This window comes from Magallana gigas, chromosome 1, assembly GCF_963853765.1.
Source record: "Magallana gigas chromosome 1, xbMagGiga1.1, whole genome shotgun sequence".
In the NCBI taxonomy this organism is placed as follows: Eukaryota; Metazoa; Mollusca; class Bivalvia; order Ostreida; family Ostreidae; genus Magallana; species Magallana gigas.
Genome location: NC_088853.1, coordinates 23609732 through 23621372, shown reverse-complemented (window position 1 = coordinate 23621372; position 11641 = coordinate 23609732). Strand labels below are relative to the sequence as shown.

The 11641-nt window shown below is 32.8% G+C and overlaps 2 long non-coding RNA genes across 2 annotated transcripts; one reads left to right on the top strand and one right to left on the bottom strand.

Annotated features, from left to right (window-relative positions):
- LOC136273529 (uncharacterized) lies at nt 1–2690 on the bottom strand. The gene is made up of 4 exons (XR_010711690.1): nt 2454–2690; nt 2175–2366; nt 410–519; nt 1–178 (listed from the first exon to the last, which is right to left on the bottom strand). It is a non-coding gene; the product is annotated as an uncharacterized lncRNA (long non-coding RNA).
- A 5131-nt stretch (nt 2691–7821) lies between these two features.
- Nucleotides 7822–11252, top strand: LOC136276535 (uncharacterized). Its single transcript, XR_010715031.1, has 4 exons — nt 7822–7989; nt 8518–8652; nt 8914–8997; nt 10753–11252. It is a non-coding gene; the product is annotated as an uncharacterized lncRNA (long non-coding RNA).
- The last annotated feature ends 389 nt before the right edge of the window (nt 11253–11641 follow it).

The following is an 11641-nucleotide window of genomic DNA, read 5'->3' as shown; positions in this document are numbered from 1 at the left end:
AGTAACAATCACAAACAAATCATGTTGAATATCATCGCAACTCTTTACCCATGATTTGTAGCGTTGAAGATAACTGAATCTGTGCTCGATTATGTGATAAACATTATCCCATTATCTTTGGTTAGTGTGTCTGTGCCGTTGTCCTCTTTAGTTTTCGCAAGGATTCAAACAGCGGCATCTATATTAGTAAAGTATCATTTTAATTATTGACCTTAGCTAGTTCTTACATATACAAGTATTTGGTACATTTTTCATAATGTAAGTATTGATCTTTGTTCGTTGATCATCATATTATATCACGTGATTTGAATATTTTATCAATAAAACATTGCAGATAAAAAAAGCAAATATCCCTCACTATCATGGTCACGTGCGTAACATTACCTAATTTTCATAAAAGTAACAATACCTGGCAGATTACGTTACAGGAGACCACCAAACAGAGATAAAACGGAAATCCTTTGTCGTTTTTGTCGAAGTTCACGGCAACAACCATGCAACACAAAAAGTTCAAAAATCCTTAAATAAAAATGTATGACCACAAGTGAGAGGTTTATAGGCAAAATCATACATTGTCGCGTACTTTTTACGTCGATGGATTTCTGACAGCGCTTCTGTAGAAGTTTACAATTACAATTGATATACAGTATACAAATGCAATGAATACAGTGAATATTTTTAAAAACACGTGGGAGGGTTAATAAGAAAAACAACATATGTATACCATGTAACACTATATCGTGTATATTTCGTGAAAGTCATAACTAAATTTATTTATTTATGACCGAAGTTTGTTTTATGTATTAGGAAATCTATTTCACTTTACTTAAGAGTATATTGTAACCAAATGTTATATATATTTAACATTTTTTTTATCACTAGGGAGTACTGCAATATCCAATATGACGTCAATATGACGCTTGGAAAGTTTAATGATATCTTTAAACATCTTATTCCTTCTTGTACCGGGATTTCGAAACGGCTCTATTTCACTTGACATCTTCTTTGCTCACAATCGTTCAAGAATCATACGTATTAGTTCTTCGATGAATTCATTTTTTTCACAGGTAGGTTGAGGAAGCATTTAATTTAACACTGTGCCGGATAATTGTGTCAGTGCCAATACGGCATTTTTTGCACTCGCTTCAGGAGTCTTGTGATAAATAAAAATTATATAATTTCACTCACACAAAACACGAAAAGATCACGCTTATGTTTTATTTTGCAATTTATATTTTTGATTTTATTTATTGACGATGCAATAAAATATGCATGTTTATTCATTTCACTAAATATAATTTTTATGAAAAGTGTTTTTTTTTCAGTAGAAACGTTACATGAAAACATTTATTTGGGCACTTTACTTAGCATTTGCGATGAACGATAGTATTGCATAATACCCGGCCCAAAGGGCGCAAAATTTTAAATCTGTAATCGACCTTAACCTGCGTATACCGAAAAGTTAAAAATGTCATATGATAGATCATTGTTGAATAAGTGTTTAATAACTTTTGTTTTCAATGTATCTCACCTGTCAGCTAAAATATTTGCTTTTAAAAAATGAATACCTACAGAAGAATAAATCTTCTCAAAGGAAATACAATTTTCTTATTGGATATTTGACATTCTCTACATGAATAAAAGAACTTGTTATAGGGATTTAAATTTAAACATGATTTTTACAAAACAATATGATTTTAAATCCGATAGGAAACCTTAATTTAGGCAGACTACCTGTCTCAAACAAGTTCCTGCAGGAAATACATTTCTTCTACAGAAAATATAACTTCTATAGAATTCTTTGAAAATCCTTTAGGAAAATTATTTCTCCTGTAGGATTTATAATTTTACCGAAGATATTTATTTTTGAAGGTAAATATCTCACCTGACAGGTTAGCCACACAAAAAAGTGGTTATATACTCTCTAAACAACGGTTTTTCATCTGGTACCTACAGATTTTTACAAAACTGCCTTATTTTCTTTTCCTATTTAGCCTTTGTACATCAAATACAAACACCGTGCTTAATTTTTCGGATACTTTTATCGTGTTTTACGAGCATTTGGTGCATTTCATTTCTTTTTGTCTGTAATCCAAATCGTGGATCTAAATAACATACGCATATTATTAAGTACCATTAATAAAATTGATAAAATTCAATAAAAGATATCATACCTGAAATAAAATAAAGACGATACATCAACCGGCCAAAGGCTAAAACATTTGAACAGAAACAGAAACAAAAACCACCATTATCGCCATCATCGTCAAATCCATCATAGTTGTTGTAGCACATCGTCGATATAGCTGCCAGGACTGTAATCACTAACGAGATCAGCTGAAGCAGGTAAATTGTGTCACCAAGTCCTTCAGTAGTAAATAGTGGGAGTCATACAAAACTAAAAAACAAATGCTTTTATATTTTGAATATTTTATATGTGGTATTTCTTTTACCTTCAACATTATCTGGACATCCGTGATTTTTGGTAACTCCTAGAAAACATTCTGATTTTTCGTTGTGTTTTACCCAGTATGGTGATGAGAAAACCCAGCTTTGCAATATTATGCTTGGAATAATAAAAGCACAAACTCGAAAAAAATATGAAAAGAACCCACAGTTCATTCTGGACAGTTGTTAAAATGAAAACGAGAAATGTTGTACTCAGGATTTCCACTTTCAGTCTCGTCTGAGATAAAATTTATCAGTACAGTTCACTGTTGTTTTATATAGGACGAAAAAAAAGTGCGTGGGATTCTCACGTACAGTCTCGTCCGAGATAATGAAATTTTATCAGTATAGTTCACTGTTGTTTTATATAGGACTGCAAATGAGACTGTGTCTAAATATATGAATATCAATACATATAAAAGAATATGCCACGACATTGTTTGTGTTCATAAATAAGATATTGCCCCCCAAAAAGTAAAGACATGTACTTGCAAATGACGTTCAAATTAATCGCAAACATTGCAAGCAAGAGATGACTAGCCAAAACAGAGTTGTCAACATAAAAATCGGTACAGAAAGTATACTAGGAAAATTTATAACTGTTTCTTAGATTATCTGATAATATTTCATTTGGAATTAATAAACATAAATTTATGTTTATACATTATTATTTAGACAGAAAACGATTTAATACACTATGGCCAACGCGGATCTCATATTGCCCTGCTACACCGTGATGGTGTTTTCATCCTTTTCGCGATACACCGTCGCGGTGTTGTCATCGCGGTGATCGCGGGGCCCCGATTTTACCGCGATTGTGCAAGACATCGTAACAGATGTGTGTTATGTATCAGTTATTAAACCGAGAACAGAAAAAAACGTTGCTTTAATTATTGTTAGAATCTCAATATAGATATAATTCGAAGAAAAATTCATTATTTTCTTAGAATTGCTTTTAACAAACACTTCAAGAACACTATTGCTACATTTGTTTTGTTAATATTGCACAAGAGCCCCAGACTAAGTAATATATTATGCAAATTATGCATAGACATGTTCTTTAAAATTAGTTATATTTTACAGTAGTATTTTTTGGCATGTGATGAGTTGAAAATATGCCATAGATTTTAAGAAAACAAATATTATGCGATGTACTATTGTGAGGTCGTTTCCTTAGGCATCAACTCAACTTGTATGTTTTCCCCTCAATCTTACTCTTATTTAAGTCATTAACTACTCACTGCTGGCTCTCTCTCTCTCTCTCTCTCTCTCTCTCTCTCTCTCTCTCTCTTTGCTCTCTCTCTCTCTCTCTCTCGTTTTGAATAAATAAGATTCTATGTACATTTTTGTAAATAATCTTAAGATGGTCGGTGTTAATTATAATTTAGGCAACGGTATGCACAATCAAAGAACAATTTTCAACTTGCAGGACAATTTTCACCTGATTGAACATCCCGTTACACGGGTCCTGAATCTAATGCCTTGAGCCCTTTAAATGACCAAGTAGGTGTTAAAATTAGGTAACGCTTTCATATAGACATCCACTTTGAGGTATCGAGAGTAAAAACAATTTCTTATGAATAACAGGACTGCTGTTTGACGTGGAGGGATCAAGGGTTTTGAGAGATCAAGAGAGTAAATTAACTTAGTTCTATTGGAAAAAATCGGAACCGGAGAATCACTTCGAGCGATCGAAGTTCGAGCCATCAAGAGTTACTTGTAAAGTATTAATACATAAATCGTTTTAAGGGTGTTTTTTACTCAGGATTTGAGTTCTCAAATTCGGATTGCTATAAAATTCAATGTAATGAGTAAAATTTGTTCTAATCACAAAATATTTATAAAATGAATTATTCTTGACAAACCATTAAATATATTTACTTTATCATGGGATTACGCTGAAACAAAAATAGAATGTTAGACAAACAGAGGAAATTCAGCATAAATTCTGCAGATTTTTTTTTCTGCTGAAAAAATTTGGCAGTACTCTGATATTAAAAGTTTAGATTTTATTCCCTGCAATCTCCATATTTTCTGTTGGTTTTACCTCACTTATTCAGTAAACTAGTCTTATGGCACGAATTGCAAAAATATTGAAAAATGCTTATAAACGATAAAAGACACAACATCTCAAATTTTTAATCATTGACATTATAAAAATTTGGTGCCAACAGAATAAGGTCAATATTACTAGTTCAATATTATAAATGTTTTTGTATTATCATCATCATCATTTTTTTGGTAAAATTGGATCAAAAATGGGTAGGGATTGGAACACTGATAGAGGAAATTCGAACTGAACTATTTTTAAAAATTGTTGCTGAAATCTTAATGCTTTGTACTTGTTTAGTACCACTACCATTTATAAACTGTATCTTTTTTTAAGTGTTTTATTATTTATAATGTTTTTACGATTAAGAAAATCTTAATCGTAGTGTAAAAATTTAAAATTTTAAAATTTTAAGGGATTTTTCTTGATTTTTCACAAAATATTCAATGGCCATTAACTAAAAAGGAAGGTCTTTTACCTACTTTTAAAATGAAAAAAAAAAACACCACAAGCAAAGGTTTATAACTTACAATAGATGATTTTCCATTATCATCAGTGGATTTTTTTTCATTCTTAGTAAACGCCATCCTTAAGAAAAAAATAAACATGTAAGGAGTTTGATATATGCAATAACGCATATTGATAACACCATAATAAACAACTTTTCTATCGGCAGCTATAGCAAAATATTAACAATTTCTGAGTTATAAAGCAAAGACTTTTAAGGGCTTTAGACCCCTAATTTAAGGGGCCAGCCCTTTTTCAATGGTGTCAAGTGAAAGCCGTTGATATTTTGCACATATTTTGTTCTGTTTGTGTTCAGAGAAAAGTTTAAACTAAGAGCTACGAGACAAAAACACAACCAAAAATCAGCATTTTTGAAGCACAAAATTCAAACTTATTTTTGAAACTTTAAAGGGGGAAAATTGTAAAAACAAAACTCGGAGGACAATGTTCAAAGTATCTTTTTTTAATATTTGTGACTTTGTAACACATGCTATTGGCGGTTTTAGAGCCTTTGCGTGCACAGAAATGCCTATATTTTTTTTTTAAAAAGGGGAATAACTCGGTACAAGAAGTGTTGATTTCAACGATTTTCCGTACTTATTGAGGAGTGGTAATTACCAATAAGCCCTGAAAATTTGAACTTTATTGAAAAAAAAAAACAAGCAAGATATTCGAATTAAAAAAAAAAAACGTCTAGAAGAAAAAAAGAATTATCAACAGAATCAGTATAAGGTCTTATAAGACCTTAATTATAAATTTGTATACTCCACACCCCCCCCCCCCAAATTATAACCTGGTTCTAAAGATTCAGTCTTCTTTAACATGTGTAGTAGGAAATTTTAAATTGTTTCTTGATTGCTTTTTCTCTCCTAATGCACATCAACATTTTGGAAATTGCTTAATTTAGTTTTTGAGATATATAAACAAAATGTAATATGTATGTGTATTGCCTATTTTAGGCAATTGTAAAGTCTCCTAAACAAAGCAGTGTCATCATTAGGCTAGGAATTACCCACATGGATCAAACACTACATGTGAATAAGATAAAATTCATTATTTTGTTCTATTTCTAGAATATCAGGGTGTCTCCAAGGGGGCATAACCTTTATACAATTTGATGCACAATGACACAAAGAGCAAGAATAAATTATATAGTTTAGGGATGAGGATCTCAAAAGTTATGAAAGCATACAGTGTATCATCATTTCCTATTTCATAAGGGGGGGGGGGGGTTAAAGACAACACCTGGGGGTCATGTAATTTACACCATTTGATGCATCATAATGCCATAAGAAGATATTTTGTATTTTCCTGTTTCATTGGTTCAGAGCTATACATGTATTATGCTAACCTATATTGGTCAACATCATAATGATAATCCAATTAGAGCACAATATGAATCCCTTTAGCTGATCATCACAAAAAAATGTTTATGCATGTTAACTAATCCTTTTCTGCATATGGAAACCACACACACCACGTGAAACCCATTTAATCGAAGAGCTGGGTTAAAACTAGTACCCGCTATTGAGACCTGTGGACCTGTGTTGTGTACGTAACTTCAGACAAAGATCAGTTATTTGTAACATGCATGTATTTTTATATCCTATTCGTCAAAACCCCTTGCACTATTTTATTAGGTTAACAGCTTAAAGGTGGTGCAGGACACCTGCATATTGTGATGTATACTTCCTACTGAAACTAGAGGTACTGTGAGCAAGCTCACAATTGATACCCCCCACTAAGAAAAAAATCATAACACGTGTATTTTTGCTATTATTGAAAATATTGGATGAATCTATTTCACTGTTCTTTTTCTATAAATAACAACTGCTCTATTTTTTAAAACTGTTAATGCTGATATTAGTAAACCAACCGATTTCTATCCTTTAATTCCTTTTTATTTTAAGTGAACTGTTAATGCATGAGGACATTTGCAATTATTGGTATACGGAGCCCAACTTTTTTAGAAAAAAAAATTTCCACAAAAAAAAAAAAATCATTGAGGCAGGCCATTTTCAGAGAGACAGGGATGAGAATCTAAAAATAATTTTATGTGTCAAATTTGAGCTTCTAATATTTCCATTAATACATGACATGGCACAGATAGGTATTAAGCATTTTTAAAACAATGACCTTGAATTTCCTCAATTGCCTTTGGGTCAAGGTCATGACACAGCCTCATGCTATAAGCAATCTTCATGTGAATAAACTTCAATATTTGTCCATATATTGCAATGTTATTATGTATAACAATTAACATGTTTGTCTGGTCTCCCTAATGCTGTGATAATGCATTTGATTTCCATGATATGAGTGGAATGTAATGGATGTAATAAATTCTCCTATATGTAATAATATTCCTAAATATAAATACACTGTGTTAGAGTAAAATCCCAAGAGATCCGAATATCAACATGGTGTGTAATTTTGAAGCGAGCAAAAAAGTGTTGATTCCTTCAATAATATGAATTAAATATTTAGATGAAAAGTATTTACAGCCTCAGAATGGATTGTTATGAATAACTTGACTGTTATTTTCAATACAACTTCATTATTTTTCTCAAAAATCGATTCGGAGCGATTCTGCAATTTTCTGCTACATTACGGGTATATGGGAGGCATTCCTGTCAGATTATTATAACTAAGCAGAGTGTAGTGAAATTAATAGCATTATTGTAGGCTTAAAGCTTGGTTCTGTAATTGTAAACGATACAGTGCGTCGATGTAGTGAAAATCCGATATCATATGCAATGTCAACCCGTGCACGCACGGGTCAAAGTCTAGTAAGAATAATTAATTTTGACTTGTGAAAGAAAGTAATCATTTTAAGATTGATAAAGCCACAAAAGGGGCAACTGTTTCTTTAAAAGATTTCTTGTTTTAAACTTTATTTATGCAATAACGATTCTTTGATCTTTTGCAGTTCCATACCATTGTTTTCCCTCTCTCAGTTCCTGTGATGAAAGAAGTCAACTTGATAGGTTTGTTTCAATCTATTTTGTGAATGTTTTTCTTGTTTGATAATAGGATAGTCATACATATGTAGCTGCAACAATGTAGCCCTCTCCGATTTTTTTATAACTGATGTTTACTCCCCCCCCCCCCAAAAAAAAAACAAAAAAAAAAAAACAGGAGAGGGCTACATTATTGCAGCAATGTGTTAGGCTTCTGGCTTTTGAATGACAATGTATAGATGGAGTTATTTCCTTTTGACTTGTGACAGAGGCTGTAGTGCACAATTCCATTTGACTTTCAAGAAATGTTCAGATAGTAATGAAAATGTAAAGTGTTTAATAACATTTGCTGAGTACCACTTTCAATACTGTAAAAGGGATTATTTACATGTAAGGGAAAATTTACACTTAAGCTTAAAACTGGGTAAAATACCCCCACATTTGCATATGGGCAGTGCTTTAGTGTGGTAAATCACTGTGTATGTATTTCTTTTTCTTTTTTCTTCATTAAATAATTTTTGTATTTGTATACATTTTTGAAATTTTATCTAAAAGGGTGAGTGTCGGAGTTACATGTGCACAATCCTAAAGGTCCAAGTACAGCACCTGAATCACATGTGACTGAAGAAGATTTGATGTCCAAACCCTGCGAGAGTGGAAATGCAAATGCATCGGATGTTACACCACAAGGTGATCAGTCTTTTTTTTTATTTGTGTGAATCTGTGTGTGGTAGTGGTGAGGGGGGGGGGTAATAGAAGTCATATTACTGAAATGATAAAAACTTTTCTCAATAATTTTCTTTCTTTCTTTAAGATGACAATGGTACATTGATTTGCATCGTTTAATAATTAAAACCCATCCATAATGTTTGTTTTCTCTTTTCATTACGTTTTATGCATGCCTGTCCTTAGTATTTGCAAAGTAAGATATTCATGATATTGTTATTACAGAGTGCTTCTTTGAGATCGAAGGTGATAATGGAACTAAAGTTCTTGCAAGCCCAGTTGCAGCCAAGAAGACTAAAAGCAGCTCAGGTGATATATCTTTGTTGCTTGGTCTATCTATCCACAATTTGATGAATTAGCAATATTTAGGTCACCTGAGTTTATTGCAATCCGTTTTCGTCCGTTATCGTGCATCGTGCCTTAACAATTTTACATTTTTAAATTCTTCTTCTAAAACTACAGGGCTGATTATTACCATTTTTGATGTGAGGCATCTCTATGGTGAGAGGAATCTAAATTGTAAAATTCATGGCTCTACTACCCCCGGGGCGCCACATGTGGGGCAAAATTTGCAAAAAATGAGCCAAATTTTAAAAAATATTCTTCTCTATTCCCACACATGTTAGGAAAAAACTGGTTGCATAGTTATAATGTCCATGAAGCCCTCTACATAAATTGTGAAATTCATGGCCCCTGGGTCAGGAGTTCAGGCTCTAGAATGGGGACAGTATGGCCATAAAGTATATATGTATTTAATCTTAGAAAATCTTCTCTACCCCATATATATTTGTTAAAACTAAATGCATGATAGTGATGTCCATATTGTGAAATTCATGACCCCTGGGTCAGTGGTTCAGGCTCTAGGGTGGGGCCAATATTGCCATATAGTAAAAATGTATTAAATCTTAGAAAATCTTCTTTTCTACTCCCATATAAATATAGATATATATCTGGTTATAAAGTCCATGAAGCCCTCTACCAAAATTGTGAAATTTATGACCCCCGGGTCAGGGGTTCAGGCTCTAGGGTGGGGCGAATATGGCCATATAGTAAAATGTTTTAAATCTTAAAAAATCTTCTTCTCTACTCCCACACATGTGGGCAAAAAACTGAATACATGGTTACGATGTCCACTAACTCCTCTACCTAAATTGTAAAATTCATGGCCCCTGGGTCAGGGGTTCAGGACATGAGGGGGGAGGCAATATAGTGTTAATGCATATAATGTTATAACATTTTCTTCTCTATTCTCACACATCTGTATAAAAAACTGACCTATAATTATGTTTACCAGGAAGTCCTCTACTGAAATTTTAATTTTCATGTCCCCTGGAGTATGGGTTTTAACTCTAGGGCAGGGCCAAAATGGATGTATAGGTGTTATTGCATATAATGTTAAAAAATCATCCTTTTTACTCCCACACACCTGAAAGGAAACTGAATTCATGATTTTGTAGACCCGATCTTTTAAGTTTTTTGCCAAAATTGTAGGTTTCACAGTTCTTTTTGAAAGATTTCAGGCAGGGAGATGGCCGTCATTACTAATTTATAATTTTTCTACTCCAGAATAAAACCTAATTAATTAAATGCATATATGAGACTCCTCGACAAGTTTGTGTATGGGTTATATGCTACTCAGGTGACCGTTACAGGAATAGAAACAAATTTCTCATGGAGATTTATAATGTGAAATGTTTACATCTTTTCACCATTCGGAACCCACTTGAAATACCTCATACAATTTTTCAATTATGTCATCCAGGCTATTTCATGGCCGATGCAATGCAAAATCCCTATAGGCTTTCTATTTTGGGTTGTGTATTGAAGCCTAAAGCGGTAGAGGGGGCATTTCAAAACAGATAATCTTGACATATAAGTGGATGAATGTAGTTCGAGCATGAATGTATTTATGAAAATCAAAATATTCAGCAAGAAGTAGTGGAAGCAAAAACCATACAGAGTATGGTATGCCTTGAATCTATACATAGGTATTATCCTTTTTACATGAATATGTAACAATATAATAATTCTGATTGTTCATATTATTTTTAAAATCTTTTCAAGGTAAAAGAGAAATCCAGGAGTTTTTGGAAAAACATGAAATGTATTCATTGGAACGGCTTGATGAGAGGACCAAATTTTTGAAGATTAGATCTAAAATCTTCAACGAGAGAAAAACAACAAGACTTAGGACATTTAAAAAATTAAATGAAATGAAATCAATGAAAAAGCAAACATGAATCTCATCATTTTACATATAATGTAACTGTAATGTAACAACAAGACGTAGGGCATGTATGATAATTTATTTTTAGCTCACCGAGACGAAGTTCGGGGGAACTTATGCTATACTGCTGGCGTTGGCGTCCGGACCTGGTAAAAGTTTTTGTTGCAGGTCCTTTATCTTAGTTATTTCTTGTCCTATCTTCACCAAACTTGCATGGATGATGCATCTGGACCTTTTTATGAACTTGAAAAACTTGGATGCTGAATCTGGGCAATGAATTTTAGATGCTGGAGGTTAAGGTTTTTGGAACAGGTTAAAGTGTTTGGTGCGGGTGGCCTTTGATAGCAATTTCTAAATTACTACTGATCCAGACTTCTTAAGATACTGATGCACCTGAAAGGCTTGTATGCTGAATCTTAGCCATAGGTTTCGGATGCTGGATGAGGTTATGTTTTTTGGAACAGGTCATATATTAAATTTATTTAGTACTATTTCAAACTTGCATAGTTGATTTAACTATAATATAAATGAATTGCAAAGGTAGCTTCAGATGCAGAGCCTGATCTTCATAATCAAGGATGCTAAAATTATATCTTAGTAATGACTGGTCCTAACTTAACCAAACTTGAATTGATGATGCGTCTTATGATACTGATGCATCTGGCAGGCTTGAATGCCGAATCTGAGTCATAGGTTTTGGATGCTGGATGAGGTTTAGTTATTTTG